We start from the raw sequence: 19,595 nt of genomic DNA on the forward strand, positions 1-19,595 counted from the left end.
ATTATGTTTATGTTTATGTGAAAGATATGAGCTATATTAATATAATTACTGAGGAATAAACATAAGTAAAAGAGTAATTATTACCTAAATAATTTGACTATTATCCTAAATCAATTTTTACTACTATTTCAAAGGTACTATATTATCAAATGCATTCTGTCTGAGTTTTCTTATGTGTTAAAAAAAATCTTTGACTAAATCATTTCTGAGTTTTTGTGCTGGGGTTGAACCCAAGGCCATGGGAGTGACAGGCATGTATTCTGCTGTTGTGTTACATCCTTGGCCCTGATGTCTGGTCGACTACTCACTGTTTGCAGTGCACAAAAAAGTCTTCTATTTTATTAAGTGGTATAGTCTGAAACTCAGAACGTTCTTCATCAGGAGAATTGTAGCCAGAAAGGAAGAAAGAAAGACAAAGAAGAAAGAAAAAAGGAAAGGAAAGAAAGAGAGAAGGAAAAAAAATCCCCTTAGCATATTCTATAGCTTATTATGGATGGGATGAAAATCTGGAAAACCAGTTAGTAAGCATCAATATTTTAATAACAGCTGGGCCTGGTGGCTCATACATGTCAATTTCAGTACTTGGGAGGCCGAGACAAAAGGACTACTGACAGTTGTGAGGACAGCATTTAGTCAACTCCAGGAAAGCATGGGCTATACAGAGTGTGATTTTATCTTAAAAGCAAAACCAAAGCAAATAACAAATCCAAGATGGAAAAAACATTGCCCCTCCTCACCTCCAAAGCCATTAGTTTCTCTAGGCAGGATTTGGCATATGGCTTAAATTCTCTTGTGTTTAGGTGATGTTTACATATGCTAGTAATATCCATTGCTGACTACAGGCTCCCTTCATGGAAAGAAATGGATTCAGCTTATTTCTCTAGTACTTGTCAAGCTGCAAAGGTCACACAAGCATTTCTCTTTTTTTAATTTTAATTTTTCTTTTTAGTTACATTTTGTTAACTCTGTGTCCCAGCTGTATCTCGCTCCCTCATTCCCTCCCCAACCCCACACTCCCTCCCTGGTCTCCTCCCTGCCCCTCTCCAAGTCTACTGATAAGGGAGGACCTCCTCCTCTTTCATTTGAGCCTGTTTTATCAGGTATGTTCAGGGCTGGCTGCACAGGCCTCCTCTGTGGGCTAACAGGACTGCTCCTCCCCTGGGGGGGGAGGTCAAAGAGCCTACCCTTGAGATCCTGTTAGAAATAGTCCTTGTTCCCCTTACTTTGGAAAACTACTTGGTTACTGAGCTACCATGGGCCACATCCGAGCAGAAGTTCTAGGTTATATCCATGGACGGTCCTTGTTTGAGTGTCAGTCTCAGAAAAGACCCTGTGCCCGGATAAAACCCTTTGTCTGCCAAGATTAATATTTAACAACTATGTTATCTTTTTATTTGAACTGTGGCAGTTTGCAATTTTGTATTTGAAAAGTTTTCTACACTAAAAAAATATCAAACAGGATGCACATATAGCTTGTCTCTATCCCTTAGAACTTTAAAAAAAAGATTGTATGAAAATATGAGAAGCTAAATTTGGATCCCAAAACCCACACAAAGAAGGGCTAGTTAATACTTATAGTCGGGGGAGCTGGAGACAGATTCCACAGAAGCCAGCTGTATAAGCCTGGTAGTTGGTAGCTCATTTGCAGTGAAAACTAAAAGAACCTGCCTCAAACAAAGAGGAAGGAGAAGACTGGCACCCAAGGCTGTCTTCTGACCTGCACACCAGTGCTTGTACTCATGAACACATGCCACTCCTGTGGTGACTCACATCTCTACTCCCAGTGCTTCACAGGTAAGTAATTTCATGGCTAGTATAAACTACCTGAGACTGTGAATGTCCTGCTTATCTTCTCCATCCAAATTACCTTTGGATATGTCCAAAGGGTATCAAGATTCACTTTTCCTGCAGATATTGTTCTGGTTGGGTTAATCTAGAAGAGATATATGCTTAATATTGGTCAACATAAACCATATGTTCTAGTGAGTCAAGATCAGAAACCCAAAACAAGCAAGTAAATATAGCACTATATATTTGTAAACTAAACTAGCAAACCATCTGAAAAAGATAACCAAAATAACCAGAAAAGTTCAATAAAATGGGAATATTCAGTTATTTTACAGATTACATTTACTTAACATATCATCAAAGAGTATTTATTATTATTATTTAAGCTGTGCATGCTACTCAACAAGGACATATTTTTGAAACAAACAAATCAACTGAGAATCTTCCCTCCCTTACCGAAATACTTTAATAGATGAACAACTATTAGTTTCCTCCTAATAAAATCCAGATTGCATCTAAAGCACCCTGGACATAGAAGAAGACAGGTTCTAGCCATTTCTGCTTCTCCAATTCAAACCACCCTAATTAAGTGCCTATGCAGAGCAAAGAAGATGACATGGGTTCTATGATTTAACTTCATATCACAGGAGTGAAGTGTGAGGTGCAAGAGGGTTAAGACACCAGAGCTTAAGCCTTTATCAGAGTGTTTTAATTTTTCAGTATTCTTTCTTTAGCAAATCTTTCTGAACAACTTAAAACACACACACACACACACACACACACACACATAAAACAAGCTTGGTGTGGTGGTATATGGCATTAACCTGAGCACTCAGGCAGACGCTGTCTGGGAGTTCAAGGACAGCCTGGTCAACATATCCAGTTCTAGGATAGACAGAGCTACATAACAGAGAGACTCTGTGCCAAAAACAGTAACAAAACAAAACAAAATTAAATCCATACAAAACTTATATAGGTTGGAGGGATAGCTCAGAAGTTAAGGGTAGTTGCTGCTCTGGCAGAAGGACATGGGTTTGGTTCCCAGGACTCACATCTAACTCCAATTCCAGGGTATCCCACTGCTACTTCTGGACCCTACAGGCACCAAGCACATGTGTGGTGCACAAAGATGACGTACAAACACTCATAAAGATACAAATTTTTAAATATTTACTGAAGCTAGAGGACTGAGGATATAGCTTCATGGTAGAGAGAACTCTTAAATAGCATATGAAACCCTGACACCATAATACAAAAAGTAAAATGAAACAAAAAGAAAGTGGAGCCACTAGGATGGTCCTATGGGTAAAAGTGCCTACTGTCAAGCCTGAGGACCTGAATTTGGTCCCTGAGACCGACATGGTGGAGGGAGAGAATGGACCTCAAAAAGCTGTCTTCTCACCTACGTACATGGGTCATAGCATGTGTAAGTCTCTCCCCCAGCTCCTGATACAAACGTACAAGAAGGAAGACAAACAAAAAAAATTAAAACTGAAATAACAAAATGCTAAAAAAATGTGGTACTCTACACTTATAGTCCTAGTATGCTAAGGAGAATAATAGGAGAATCAGGAGTTCAATTTCAGGAGGTAATGACCAACATGAAACCCTCATTCATTCATTCGCTTATTTATTTTTACCTTATGTATGAATCCTTGAATATATGTCTTATCTCGTGTCCTTGGAGATCAGAGAAAGGCTTCAGATACCCTGGATCTAGGTTGTAAGCCTTCATATGGGTGATAAGAATCAAACTAGAGTTCTTTAGTTCTTTGTTAAAGCAGAGACACTTTTTGTTTTGTTTTGTTTTTTTAATGCACGTACCACCACTGCCATGAATGGTTACTGGGAGTGCAAGTTAAGCATCTGCCTACTAAAATCAATCCCAGAGAGCCAAGTGCTTTAACCTGGGTAGCTCTGGTATAAGCTAATTGCATTTTCAAGGTGGCCACCTTAATACATGAAAGAAAAAGCTTGCTTGAGGTGTGGTAGAATCTCAGATATTGTCATTTACAGGTTTTATGAAGCACTGTGGTCTAGTAGCAGTGTGAAGCACATGCTTCTTTGAAGCTAAAGAATTTCTGAAAAGACACACATGCATGCAGTGTAAAATTATCAAGGTACCAGATCAAGGCTATCCACTCTCTTTCTGTACCTTTTCCCTCATCTATCTCTTTCTCAGCCCAGACATTATCACTAACATCTGATATACCTTCATAGGAATATGCTGTAGATTATAAAACATATCTGCACATAGATGCATATCACATACAACATACTTAAAAAATTGAACAAAAAAATCTTGATCTTGTTCTGTGTAAGTATATAAGTAACTTAAGGAAGAAAAATAGCCTAGTCCATTAGATTTCACCTCACACTCATCAGAATGGCTAAGATAAAAAGCTTAAGGAAGGATGCATGCTGGAGAGGATATGGAGAAAGTGGAACCCTCCTCCACTGTTGGTGGGAATGTAACCTAGTATAATCACTTTGGAAATCAATCTGGTGCTTCTGCCAAAATTTAGGAATAATGGTACCTCAAGATCCAGCTATACCACTCCTAGGCATATATCCAAAAGATACTCCACCACTCACTATCGACATTTGCTCAACCACGTTTGTAGCAGCTCTATTCGTAATAGCCAGAATCTGGAAACAACCTAGATGTCTCTCATGAAGTAATGGATGCCGAAATTGTGGTACATTTACACAATGGAACAGTACTCAGTAATTCAAACAAGGAAATCATACAATTTGCAGGCTAATGATGGGAACGAGGAAAGATCATCCCGACTGAGATAACCCAGAAGCAGAAAGACAGAAATGTTATATACTCACTTATAAGCGGATATTAACCATATAATATAGGATAAACATACTAAATCTATAGCCCTCAAGAAGCTTAACAACAAGGATGACCCTAGGGAAGATGCTTAATGCACATTCAGAAGGGCAAACAGTATTGATTTGAAAGTAGTAGAAGGAACAAGACAGGAGGTCCACAAGGGACCTCGGATAGACTCTACCTACCTGGATATTGAAGGAGAAACTTAAACTCATAGCCAAATTTTGGGAAGAGTGGCAGAATTATTAAGAAAAAGAGATAGAAAGAAGAGGGAGATAGAAAAACCTGGAGGGGACAGGAACTCCACAAGGAGGAAAACATTGCCAAAATTCCTTGGCTGAGTGGGGACTGTAGAGACCTATACTCCAACTATGGGCCATTCATAGAGAGGACCTAGAACCCCTGTTTAGAGAAAGCCAATCGGCTGCTCAGTATACAAGTGGGTTCCCTAGCAAGGGGTGCAGGGGCTGTCTCTGACATTAACACAGTGGCAGGCTCTCTGATCACATTCCCTTGGTGGGTGGAGCCTTGCCAGGCAACAGAGGAAGATGATGCAGTCAGCCTTGATGAGACCTGATACTCTAGGGTCAGTTAGAATGGGAGAAGTTACTCCCCTATCAGGTGAGTAGGGAAAGGACATAGAAGGAGATGAGGGAAGGTTGGTGGGACTGGGACAAGAGAGGGGGCTGCAGCTGGGATACAAAGTGAATAAATTGTAATAAATAAATAAATAAAATAACTTTGAAAAAATTAGATTCACTCTACTCAGGAATAGTTAATTCCTAAATTTCTTCTTTTTTTTTCCAGTGTTGAGGGATTCTGGAGATATTGAACTCTGGGCTCATGAATGCCAAACCTACATATTTTTTTTTCAATTTGAAACACAACTGACACTGACTATGAAAATTTAATTGAGAAGGACTCCTTCCTCCAACCTAGTACTATAAACCTCACAATATTTTTAATACTTTACATGAAAATTATTCAATTTTAATTGTAAATTTTAATGTGAAAAGGACAGTTTTAAGCTCAGAAACCCAAAAGTCATCTTGAGACTCTTAAGAGTTACTAAGTTCTAAGAAACCATATTTTTACCTGTTTGTCATTTTCTGTGTTTGCAGCCATTTCCTCATATGTGGCAGCCTGAGAATTTATTTTGGTTTCAGTGACCTCTACAGACAAAACAAAACTGCCCATGATGATCATGGTCCCACTGTCCTCTTTACCAAGCACCAAGCCCATCACTTCCAGGTTGCCTCCTGATCTGGCATGCATCACGATTTTCAGTAGAGCCAATGTTGAGATTTTGCACTATTTAAAGTAATGCTGACTATAAAACAAAATCACAGTACAATCAAGGTTCTTACATAATATACAATTTCAAAAGATTTTTTATGAAAATAAATAAATACTGAAGGGATCTGTAGTGATGGAAGAGGACTGTAGAATGGGGGGCTGGGGGGGAATAAAACAGCAACTACAAGCACTGGGAAATAGCTTCACGAGTCATCATCATCTCTGGCCCCCAGGGAAAGTGAAGATTACGAAGTAAACTTTAATATCCTGTTGAAGTGAAGGAATAATATGATCAACTCGATAGGTCTTTTTATCTCCATTAACATGTAATCATCATAGCTTTGATTATGTTCTCAGTTCTAACTTTATGACCTAAATTTATTGATTTATTAATTAAATTGCAACCACAAGCTGAAAGAACAGAGACCATCTTGGAAATCAAAACATAAGTTAAAAATTTGTCTCCTCTGTTTACAGGGAAAAGAGAGAAAGATAATCACTACTATGGCTCATTGCATATGGCTCATCTAGAAGCTTTAAATAAATTACCACATCTATTCTTCATAACATCATCAATAGCTAGATTTACTTTTATCTTACAGGTAGGTAAGTTTAGATACTTCAGTTTCCTAATGCCAGTCAACAGTTTAACTGTTCAGAGGTGATTTTCAGTTTTGTGCTCCTGAGTTCATTACTGTAGTATGATAATGAGGTGAATTTCTCAATGCATTTGTTTATTTCCCTATTTACAGAAAAGGAATGAAAGTACAGTACTGGACTGCCATGATTATTAAACAACATGAAAATCTTTAATCCAGTGCTAGGCCACGGTAAGTACTCAATAAATACTTTGAAAATTGAATAATGCCAATTAAAGCCAGCTTTGCTACCAAAACAAAACACCTGAAAATAGTGAGACAGTTTAGACAGCATCCATTAGGGACTTTTCTTTACTCTCCTTAACACAAGCAGCTCCATGGAAAATCTTTTGACTTGTATTCAGTCCAAAAGATACATGGATTTGTGGGATTTGTGTAGGAGGTCTTTAAGCTCTATTTTAAAATTCCTGACTTCTGTGAATTGTTGTAGTGGTATTTTAGAAAACTAGTACGACTTGGTGTACAGTTTCATGAAAAAAAAAAGTGATTTAAAAAAGTGCTTATGGAGTGCCTTCTTTCCCTTCATTTTTTTTTAAATCACTGGCTTGTAAATCTGATTTCTGAAAACAGCTGTGCTCCTCAGTTTGGAAGTCACTTATAGCTGCAACAAGGTGCATGTAGTCACCAGGTTCAAGGCAGAATTATGAAATTTATGAAAATAATCATGTTGAGAACATGACATCGTAAGTCATCCCTTACACTCCCTGGAGAGACAATTCAGTTAAAGAAAATTTCTAAGAGGGGAATGGAAGCAGGCTCTAGAAAAGGGGTTAGGCTCTGCTGATTCAGAAAATGCAAACTAAAAACATATAAATACATTTTTTCACTAACTTAAAAGTGGATATTAGACTTAGAATATAGGATAAACATACTAAAATCTGTACACCCAAAGAAGCTAAGCAAGAAGGAGGACCCTGGAAAAAATCATTAATAATCACTCAGAAAGGCAAACAAGATAGATGTCAGAAGAGGGAGAGTGTAGGGAACAGGACAGGAGCCTACCACAGGGGACCTCTGAAGGACTCTACCCAGCAGGGTATCAAAGCAGATGCTGAGACTGCTGGCCAAACTTTGGGCAGAGTGCAGAGTGTCTTGTGAAAGAAGGGGGAGATGAAGGACCTCGGTGGTAGGAGGGGACAGAAACTCCACAAAGAGAGCAGCAGAACTGAAGGATCTGGGCAAAAGGGTCTTTTCCAAGACTGATGCTCCAACCTGGGCCCATGCATGGAGATAACCTAGAACTCCTGCAGATATGTAATCCATGGAACCTCATTATTCAAGTGGTTCCCTAGTAATTGGAACAGGGACTGTCTCTGACATGAACTCACCCGGCTCTTCCCTTGAGTGGGGAGCAGCCTTACTATGCCACAGAGGAAGACAATGCAGCCACTCCTGATGAGACCTGATATGCTAGGGTCAGATGGAAGGGGAGGATGCTTTCCACTATCAGTGAACTTGTGGAGGGGAATGGGAGGAGATGAGGGAAGGAGGGTGGGATTAGACGAGGACAAAGTAGGGGCTGCAGCTGGGATACAAAGTGAATAAACTGTAATTAATTAAAAATAAATTAATTAAAAAATTTAAAAAATTAAAAATAACATTGTATAGAGTATATTTTTATCTTTGGGTTACTTCACTCAAGATGATCTTTTATAGTTCCCACCATTTGCCTGAAAATTTCATGATTTCCTTATTTTTAATAGATGTGTAGTATTCCATTGTGCAAATGTACCACAATTTCTGTATCTATTCCTCCATTGAGGGACACCTACGTCATTTCCAGATTGTGGCTATTATGAATAGAGCTTCTAGGAACATTGTTGAGCAAATGTTCTTGTTTTATAGTTGAGTGTATTTTGGATTCAAGCCTTGGAGTGGTATGGATGGATCTTGAGGAAGAGTTATTCCTAGTTGTCTGAGAATGTGCCAGATTGAATTTCCAGAGAGGTTGTACAGGTTTACATTCCCAATGGAAGTGGAGGAGGGTTCCCCTTTCTTCACAGTCTCTCCAGCATGTGTTGTCACTTGAATTTATGGTCTTGGCCATTCTGATGGGTGTAGGTGAAATCTCAGGGTCATTTTGATTTGCATTTCCCTGATGGATAATGAGGCTGAGGATTTCTTTAAGTGTTTCTCTGCCATTCGATATTCCTCTACAGAGAATTCTCTGTTTAGCTTTGAAATCCATTTTTTTAAATTGGATCATTTGATGTGCTGGTGTTTAACTTCTTGTTTTCTAAGTTTCTTTTTTGAATTTTATTATTTTTTAAAATTTTTAAATTTTTTATATTAATCACAGGTTATTTACTTTGTATTCCAGCCGTAGACCCCGTCCTTATTCCCTCCCATTCCCACCCCCCTGCCCTCATCTCCTCCATGCCCTTTTCCAAATCCACTGATAGGGGAGGACCTCCTCCCCTTCCACCTGACCCTAGTTTATCAGGTCTCTTCAGGACTGGCTGCAATGTCCCCTACTGTGACCTAGCAAGGTTGCTGCTCCCTTGCGGGTGTGTGTGTTTGTGTGTGTGTGTGTGAAGAGCTCACCATTGAGTTCATGTCAGAAATAGCCCCTGTTCCCCTTAATATAGAATCCACTTGGATACTGAGCTACCATGAGCTATATCTGAACTGGGGTTCTAGGTTATATCCATACGTGGTTCTTGGTTGGAGAAACAGTCTCATGAAAGACCCCTGTGCCCAAATATATATGGTCCTTGTGGAGTTCCTGTCCTCTCCAGGTCTTACTAACTCCCCCTAATTTCATATGATTCCCTGCACTCTGCCCAAATTTTAGTTATGGGTCTTAATATCTGCTTTGATACACTGCTAGGTAGAGTGTTTCAGAGGCCCTCTGTGGTAGGCTCCTGTCCTGTTACTTGTTGTCTCCTACATCCAAGGTCCATCCCATTTGTCTTTCTAAGTGAGGATTGATCATCTAACCCTTGGTCTTCTTTCTTGTTTATCTTCTTTAGGTGTAAAGATTTCAGTATATTTATCCTATCTTATAGGTCTATATAAGTGAGTATCTACCATGTGTGTCTTTCTGCTTTTGGGATACCTCGCTCAGGATGATCATTTCTAGGAACCAAAATTTGCCTGCAAATTTCATAATTTCTTTGTTTTTAATTGTTGAGTAGGATTGTTTTTAATTGCTGAGTTGAAACCTAAGAATAATAGGAATAGATGAAAAAGAAGACTCCAGGCTCCAAGGACTGGAAAATATTTTTAAGAAAATAATAGAAGAAAAATTTCCCAACTTAAAGAAAGAGATGTCCATAAACATACAAGAAGCCTACAGAACACCAAATAGACTACACCAGAAAAGAAATACTTCCTGTCACATCATAGTCAAAACACTAAACCTACAAAACAAAGGGAGAAAGGCCAAGTGACATATGAAGGTAGACCAATCAGAATCACACCAGACTTCTCATCAGAAACTATGAAAGCCAGAAGGGTCTGGACAGAAATCATGCAGTCTTTAAGGGAACACAGATGTCAACTCAGACTAATATACCCAGCAAAGCTTTCAATCAACTTAGATGGAGAAATCAAAATATTCCATGATAAATCTAAATTGAAGCAATATCTACACAGCTACCCAGCCCTACAGAAGATATTAGAAGGAAAACTCCAATCCAATGAAAACAACTACACTAAAGAAAAAATAGTGTACAGATAATTTCCCAAAAAAAATAAAAGAAAAAAACCCCGCAATGAATCATAGTAAGACCACCAACTCTACAATAATATCGGTCATTAGTCACTATTACCTATCAACATCAATGGACTCAACTCGCCAATAAAAAGACACAGACTAACAGAACAGTTGTGCAAACAGGATCCAGAATTCTGCTGCATCCAAGAAACACACCTATGCAAAAAAGATAAACACTACCTCAGAGTAAAAGGCTGGAAAAATGTTTATCAAGCAAATGGACCCAGAAAACAAGCTGACGGAGCGATCCCAATATCTAATAAAATAGACTTTCAACCAAAATTAATCAAAAAAGATGAGGAGGGGCACTTCCTTCTCATCAGGGAAAATTCCAACAGGAGAACATCACAGTTTTGAACATCTAAGCCCCAAATAAAAGACCACCTACATCTGTAAAAGAAACATTATTAAAGCTGAAATCACACATTGATTGGAAGCCTTAATAGTGGGAGACTTCAACGCTCTGCTCTCACCAAGGGACAGGTCATCTGTTCACAAGTAAAACAGGAAAAAAAGGGCACTTACAGAGGCCCTAAATCAAATGGACCTAATAGATGTCTACAGAACTTTGCACCCAAAACCAAGAGTATACCTTTTCAGCACCTCATGGAACATTCTCCAAAATAGACCATGTAGTTTGTCACAAAGCAAGCTTCAGCAGATACAAGAAGATTGAAATAATCCTTTGTATCATATCTGACCATCATGGTCTAAAGCTGGACCTCACCAACAAGAGAAACAGCAAAAAGCCTGTACATAAATGGAAACTGAACAACTTGCTACTCAATGACAGCTTGGGGGTTGCTGGTGGGGCCATGGTGTCTTGATTTTTGTTGGGTGAGTTCTTACTCCTACCTTTGTACATTTGCTTATATGTGATCTTCACTGTCTTTTCCTTGAGTCTGAACTTCAGACTGGAACTGTCTTTCTCTGGTGTCTGGAATATTCTTCAGGAAGATCAGGGAAGTCCAGTGTTTTGAGAGTGTGTGTTGTTGCTTCAGTTGTACCCTAGAGAGGAAAAGCTGCTGGCACAGATTCGTTATTGCGGGGGAGTAAGTGTGTGTGTGTGTGTGTGTGTGTGTGTGTGTGTGTGTGTGTGTGTGCGTGCGTGCTCCCACGCATGTCTAAGTGTGTCTTGATGGGTTGTGCTAGAGAGTGTAATTTGGATATGGGGGTTGGGAGGAAGCACAGGAGGGGATGTGGATGCTAATGGTGTTAGCAAGCACAGATTGTGGACACAAAGCGCCTGTGCAGGTTTCCTGAATAGCCAGTGGTCTCCAATCTTTGGAAGGCTCTGCAGGCTGGACTATGAGGTCTGTGGCTGACACTGCAGGTTGGACAAGTACTCTGTTGTGGGCTCTGTGTGCCCAGCCCTCTGCTCTGTGCTAGAAGCTGTGAGCACAGCAGGCTGTGCTGTGCTCTCTGATTTGGGAAGCGCTATGTGCTTCCTCTGCCTCCTCCCCCTCAGGCAAGGCTGGTGATCAGAGTTCCTGGGGAAAATGCCAGGGGTTTGAGTGTTCTCAGTCTCAAATCTCAAGGAGGAGGATTTGTGCTTGGAACAGGTAGCACTGTGTTTAGGCAAGCTGTTTGCACTGCGGGGTGCTTCCTCTGCTTCAGCTGCTAGTTGTGGTGCCTCCACTGCTGCCTCCATGTTTGCTGCGGTACCTCCGCTGCTTCCTCTGCTGCACGCTTGGCTACCTCCACTTCTGCTTCCACCCATTATAGGGAAGTGCCTGGGAATCGATTCCCCAGGTGAAGTCCACGGAGATGTTCGCTGACGACCTGTATCCTATTGGACTCAGATCAGGGTTTGTCTCCCTTCTCTCCAGACTCTTCTACCATTGTTTTGTGTTTTACAGCCCCTAGACTCACCAATTCAGAGTTTCAGCTCCTCTGAATATGGTGCATGCTGGTCGCCCCAATCTTGGATTCTCCCGGTGTTTAACTTCTTAAGTTCTTTATATATTCTGGATATTAGCCCTCTGTCAGATAGAGGGTTGGTTAAGATCCTTCCCAATCTGTAGGCTGTTGTTTTGTTCTGATGACAGTGTTCTTTGCTTTACAGAACCTTTTCAGTTTCATGAGGTCCAATTTATTAACTGTTGATCTTAGAGCCTGTGTTGTTGATGTTGTGTTTAAGAGTTGACTCCTATGTCAATGAGTTCAAGGATCTTCCCCACTTGATCTTCTTACAGATTTAGTGTGTCTGGTTTTATGTTGAGGTCTTTGATGCACTGGGACTTTAGTTTTGGGCAGGGTCATAAGTATGGATCTATTTACATTTTTCTACATGTAGATATCTAGTTAAGCCAGAACCATTTGTTGAAGATGCTATCAATATTCCATCGTATGGTTTTGGATTTTTGTCAAAAATCAAATATCCGTAGGTGTGTGGGTTTATTTCTGGGTCTTCTATTTGATTGTGTTGATCCTCCAGACTGTTTCTCTGCCAGTACCATGCAGTTTTTATTACTGTTGTTCTATAGTACAGATTGAGATCAAGGATAGAGATAACTCCAGATGATCTGTTGTTGTACAGGATTTTTTTTTTTAAACAACTCTGGGTTTTTTATTTACCATATGAAATTGAGAATTTTTCTTTCAAGTTCTGTAAAGAATTATGTTGGTATTTTGATGGGAATTACCTTGAATCTGTAGACTACTTTTAGCAGGATGGCCATTTTCATTATGTTTATCCTATCAATCCATGAGCATGGGATATCTTTCCTTTTTCTGATATTTTCTTATGGGCCTCTAATAACTGGAAAAGCACACACTTGAGATCATTCTCCTGTGCTTCTGATGTTATTAAAATATCCATTGATATTTGGGGTTGGTGATGAAGGCACGTTGTCCTGATTTTTTTGGATGTGTTCTTATGCCAATCTTTAGCCATTGCTTATCAGTGGCTTTGGCTGTTTTTTCCTCTAGTCTGTACTTCCAAACTGGGTCTGTTTGTCTCTGGTATCTGGAGTATACTTCAGGAAGATGAGAGAAGTCCACCACTTTGAGAGCAGATGGTGGTGTTTTAGCTGTAGCTAAGGCAGGAAAGATGCAGGTACATACACAAAATCATGGGAGTGTGTGGAAGTGTGCCTTGAAGGACAGTGTGCCTGAGTGTTTAGATGCCTGGAATGGTGGAGCATAAGTGCAGGATTGGGTGCGGGTGCAGTTCATGGGCACAATGTGCCTGCATGGGTGCTCTAAATGCATATAGGCCTGTGGTACTGTCCTCCCATTATTCAGATCTGTCTGGGATCTAGGATTTTTTTGCCTGGACTCCACTAGGAAACCCACAGAACACGGGCTTCAATGTTGAGAACACTGTCCCAATGATGTCTATGTTGCCTACAGTGTGGATGTGGTTGGGAGGGATCTGATATCTGCCTGCTAGCAAACAGGGACCTAGGATCTGGGGCAAAACCAACCAGAATTAACTTAATATGGTTTAAATTTTGGCATACTTTACAGTTTATTTTTTCTTGTATTTCCAGGTATACAACCAAAGCAAATAAAGTTCATATGCCCTCTGGCTTCTTGTAACTTTTTACATACTCTGGCCTTTTATAAATTTTTATATACTTTGACATTTTACAATATTTTATACATGTTTAGGTTATGATTTTTTTCTAGCTCTGATTTTTAGGTTTAAGAAAATATTTTGGGGGGGCCAAGATGGCGGCGCCAGGAGAACACTGTGTCTGAGAAACAGGAAAAAACTCTCCGTGCAGCGACCAGGAGGCTGAACTCTGGGCCCTTAAACTACAACGATCATGTTTCCTAGGTGAGGGGAGGCTCCCACAGCATGGGAATTGGTCGGGTCCACTCTCAGGCCACACAGCTAGAACCCAGAAGAGATCCCAGCTAATGCGGGCTTTGGATCTCCGGGCTGGAGCCGCACGCCTGCGTGTCCTGATCACTTTCCCAGGCTGATTGGTGGGCACAAGGGTGCCAGAGACTGAGAGTTCCAGTTCCAAGAAAACCCTACGGGAAACGAAGGTTGAGAGACTGATCATGGGTTACCCAGTCTTTCCCTGGAAGGTGTCACTGACCATGGGTACCCGCCACCTTCACAGCTGAGCTCCACTGTGCAGAGAGCTGCTACGCGCCCAGCTCAAAATCCCCACTTCCTCTTCGGAGGAGGCAGGGGGCATCCAGCAGAATCTGCCACAGACCACATTGTCTGTACCCCAACCCGAGATCAGGGCTGAGAAAACCCAATCCTTTCGGGCACTCCCGCAAATGCCTCCATAACCCTGCCATGGTGGAGAGGAAGGATAAAGAGGTGCACAGCAGCTTCACAGTGCTGGGACCCCAGTGCTGCCAGAGGCTCCTAGCAAACAAACTTCAGCTCAGGATCTGGGACTGTGGTCATTCAACACATCCTGAGAATCTCCTGCATCCTGCACAATAAGGTCTAGCACCAAGTTCTATCACCGGCAGCCCCCTGACACCTGGCAGAGAAACCCTGGCTCAGGATCGGGACTGAGAAGTCCCAACCCCTTCTGGCAATCCCCTGAGAGCACCGCCATAAGCTTGCCCTGGCGGAGGGGAAGGTCAGAGGGGAAGGACAGAGAGGCAGCCTGCCAGAGGACACAGCACCCCCTCTTCAGCTCACCCAGCGGCCCCTGGCAGAGAAACCCAAGCTCTGAATCTGAGGACACTCAACCCTACCTGGTACTCTCTCGGCGTCAGCAAACATAGGTTCTACCGCCAGGCTGCTTCTGGCAGAGAGATCTAGGCCCGGGATCTTGGATTGAGAACACTCAACCTAACTCTTTCCCACGCTACCCTGGAACCAGTCATCATAATCCTTCCTGGTAGAGGGAAAGGACAGAGAGGCAGCACACAGGAATGGTGGACACCGAGTCGTGTGGCCATAGTGTCACAGAGCTGACTGTTAGCCTACCCGTGCATTTTCTGCAGCAGGACCAAATCAGAGAGTAGAGAGCAAGGGGAACCCCTGTGCATTCCAACTGGTCCTGCAAGAGAGTGAGTGAGCATTCTAGGGAGAGTTTGCCCCAGACCCAGGGCCTCGCCGCAGAAGCAACCAGAGGAGATCCCTGCCACCCACACCCCTAGTGTGGGCATCATAGGGATTCTTGGGATAGCGACCCCAATGTTGCAGCCTCTGCCTTGTGGGTCCACCAGTGTAATCCAGGCAAACAATCCCTGGATCTCAGACAGAAATGCATAATAGTGGCCTACAGGCCACTGCAATAGTCAAAGAATCCGCACATGCACACTGTGCCACATTCCTTACTTAGGCAAAACTGAAACCACAGTGCACACTCCAAAACCACTGAACCTCTCTCATCTTCCTGAAAAAAAAAAAAAAAAAAAAAAAAAAGGTCCAGAAAACAGAAGGAGACAATCATAGCCTGAGCTATAAACCAAGGAACAAACAGTGAGGGTTATAGATAACCAGATGGCTAGAGGCAGACATAAGAACACACCCAACAAAAATCAGGACATAATGACCTCACCAGCAACCCCACAAATCAATGGACACTTCAATTCACTAGATAGACAATAAAAGGACCTCAAAACTATGCTTCTCCAGCTATTAGAGGCCCATAAAGATGAAATGAACAAAGCCCTCAGAAAAATAGCCAAGGAAATCGAGACGAACAAAGAGGAAACAAATAGAACTCTCAGAGAAATGACCATGAGAATTGAGGGAAACAAAGAAGAAATGAACAAAGCTTTCAAAGAAATGTCCACACAAATGAAGGCAAATAAAGAAGAAATAAACAAAGCTCCCATAGAAATACAGGCAATTATAGCCAAAAAAGTAGAGGCACAATTAGTGATACATAGAGAGGAAACGGACAAAAAAATAGAAGCGGTCATTGAAAAGCAGGACTCCACATTCAAACAGATGAAGGAAATTGTACAAGACATGAAAACAGAATTAGAATCAATAAAGAAAACACAAATAGAGAAAAACCAGGAGCTGGAGAACATAGAGAAAAGATCGGGAACTACAAAGGTAAGCATCACCAACAGAATACAAGAGATGGAAGAAAGAATCTCAGGAGACAAAGATACACTTGCAGAAATTGACACGTCTCTCAAAGAAAAAATAAAATCAAAAAAGTTCCAAACACAAAACATCCAAGAAATCAAGGACACCATGAAAAGACAAAATCTAAGAATAATAGGAGTAGAAGAAAAAGAAGACATCAGGCTCAAAGGTCCAGAAAATATTTTCAAGAAAATTATAGAAGAAAACTTTCCCAACTTAAAGAAGGAGATGGCCATAAACATACAAGAGTCCTACAGAATACCAAGTAGACTAGACCAGAAAAGAAATTCTTCACGTCACATCACAGTCAAAACACTGAACCTACAGAACAAAGAAAAAATTATAAAAGCAGCAAGGGAAAAAGCCAAGTAACGTATGAAGGTAGACCTATCATAATCACAGAAGATTTCTCAACAGAAACTATGAAAGCCAGAAGGGCCTGGACAGAAATCATACAGTCCTTAAGGGACCACAGATTCCAACCCAGACTACTATACCCAGCAAAACTTTCAATCAACATAGACGGAGAATTCAAAATATTCCATGACAAAACCAAATTTAAACAATATCTACATAGTACCCCAGTTCTACAGAAGAAGACCATTTATGGATATAACATAGAACCTCTGCTCAGATGTAACCTGTGGTAGCTCAGTAACCAATTGGTTTCCCATAGTGATGGGAACAAGGATTATTTCTAACAGGAACTCAATGACTGGCTCTTTGACCTCTCCACCCCCCCAAGTTATGAGTAGTCCTGTTAGGCCACAGAGGAGGGCTTTGCAGCCAATTCTGAAGATACCTGGTAAAACATGATCAGATGAATTGGGAGGAGCCCCCCACATCAGTGGACTTGGAAAGGGGCAGGGTGTAGATGAGGGAGTGAGGGTGGGATTGGGAGCAAATGAGGGAGCGGGATATGGCTGGGATACAGAGTTAATAAAATGTTACTGATAAGAAAAAAAATAAAATAAAAAAAGAGAACATTTTTACTTTAGACAAGCTTTTTTTTTTCCATCCCAGTCTCTTGCTTTTTTTGTTTTGTTTTGTTTTGTTTTATAGACAACATAAAAATTTCCTTTAAAATCCTTTTCATTTTTTTTTTTTTTACTCACTCATCCCATGGGTTTTTACCATCCTGAAATGATACATTTTAAAAACTCTAGTTTCTTCAATTGCCTCAAACAGTATGGCTTGGTTTAATTTGGTAAAATTAATAAAATAAATAACAAGGCCTTTTTACCTCCCTGAAAGCACTGAGAAACTGTTCCAATTTCCTTGTTAGGTTGCAGAGGGTCATTATTTTTAAATACCTGAAAAATTTTAAAATGTTTTATAGCCTTAAACATTCAAACATTCTTCAAAATCTGCTTTTGCAATATTAAAATGCCCAGAGTGAAGTCATAGAGCATAACCATAGTTTTTAGAAGTCAAAACCAAATTTTATCAGTGTTAAAAATTCAGACAATTCAGTGTCTTTAAAATCAATACCAAATGTATTATTTTGATGTTACAAATTTTGACTGCCAACAAGAAAAGTTCTGGTATACAGACACATGGAGGTGTAGCTCTAATATCTCATACAAACAAAGTTTTAAAACTTTTTTTATGATCTTTGTTTTTAAGACAGGACAGAAATTATGTAAAATCTTATACAAATTTATATTACCTTTGGAGACTTCTTTTTAGTGAGCTCATGCCATTTGTTATTTAGAATGGCTCCAATCCTAAGTTTTAAGTTAACTTTACGTTACAGATTTTAAACATACCCAATAACCATTAACCTATAATCAAGACTTATATAACATTGAAAACTTATACAAACAATATTCTTTGTACTTTTAATCTGTTATTTCAAAGGAGGAGCATCTTGCTACCTGTTGAATCCAATTTCTTATGAGCACAGAGGCTTTGTAGCGGAATTAAACATTAGATTTCTTATGGAGAAACTGAGAAGCCACTGGTGCCCTTTCAAGAGCAGGCTGAACATGCCATAAGTGGCTGGCTGCCAGCTTAACCCAGACTGGAGACTCTCAGCTGCAAAAATGCAGACCGTCAAGGACAGAGTCAGTATTATCAGTATTTGTCAAATGAGTTGCTTTTTTATTTTTATTTATTCAGTTTTTTGACTAAAGAAGCTGTTTTTTTGTTTTGTTTTGTTTTTTTCTGAAAATTTTTGAAACAAGCTAAACCAAGTTAAGGGGTAAACAGATGGCCAACAGATAATGTTTGGTTCATGATTACTACATATTAATCCAGAAGAGTCCAAAATGAGCCAATGACAAACATAACACAAATAACATGTACAAGTAAATACTCCCAGGAGACAAACAAAACATCAGACCAGCATCTCCTGACTTTTATATCTGTGCATGAGAGGCAAAGAGGCTCTATGCAGGTTCAAAAACTAAATGAAAGACATCAGACTCTCACTGGGAGTTTTGAGCACCAGGCCCTCTCAGAACTTGCTGAGAGTCTCATAGAATCTCTCTGGGATCTTGGAGCATCATCCAGCATCCTTTTGTGACTTCTGCGATTGTATGGAAAGAGACTTTACCACACTAGTCAACATTCCTTATATTTAAAATCATTTTTTATTAATTGCATTTATTCATTTTGTATGCCACCTGTATCCCCTTCCCTCATTCCATCCCAATCCCACCATCCCTCCCTCATTTCTTTGCATGCCCTTCCCCAAGTCCACTGATAGGGGTGGTCTTCCTCTCCTTCCTTCTAATCCTAGTCTATCAGGTCTCATCAGGACTGGTTGCATTGTCTTCCTCTGTGGCCTGGTAAGACTGTTTCCTGCTCAGGGAGAGGTAATCAAAGATCCAGCCACTGAGTTCATGTCTGAGACAGTCCCTCTTCCCCTTACTAGGTAACCCACTTGGAGACTGAGCTGCCATAGGATATTTCTCTGGGGCGGTTCTAGGTTATCACCATGCATGGTCCTTGTTTGGAATATCAGTCTCAAAGAAGACCCCATGTGTACAGAAGTTTTGCTTCTGCTGCTCTACTTGTGTACCACCTGGCCTGTCCAGGTCTCTCTATCTCCCCCTTCTTTCATAAGATTCGATGCACTCTGTTGAAAATTTGGCTATGTGTTTCAGCATCTGCTTTGATACCCTGCTGGACAGGGTCTTTTAGTGGCCCTCTGTGGTAAGCTCCTGTCCTGTTCCCTGCTTTCTCCTTCTTCTGACATCCATCCTGTTCACCTTTCTGAGTGACAATAGATCATATTACCCAGGGTACTCCTTCTTG

The 19,595-nt window shown here is 40.6% G+C and overlaps 1 pseudogene; it reads right to left on the reverse strand.

Annotated features, from left to right (window-relative positions):
• Nucleotides 1–304: 304 nt before the first annotated feature.
• Nucleotides 305–19,595, reverse strand: part of LOC132649938 (COP9 signalosome complex subunit 5-like) — a 101,660-nt pseudogene continuing 82,369 nt past the window's right edge.

This window comes from Meriones unguiculatus, chromosome X, assembly GCF_030254825.1.
Source record: "Meriones unguiculatus strain TT.TT164.6M chromosome X, Bangor_MerUng_6.1, whole genome shotgun sequence".
NCBI lineage: Eukaryota > Metazoa > Chordata > Mammalia > Rodentia > Muridae > Meriones > Meriones unguiculatus.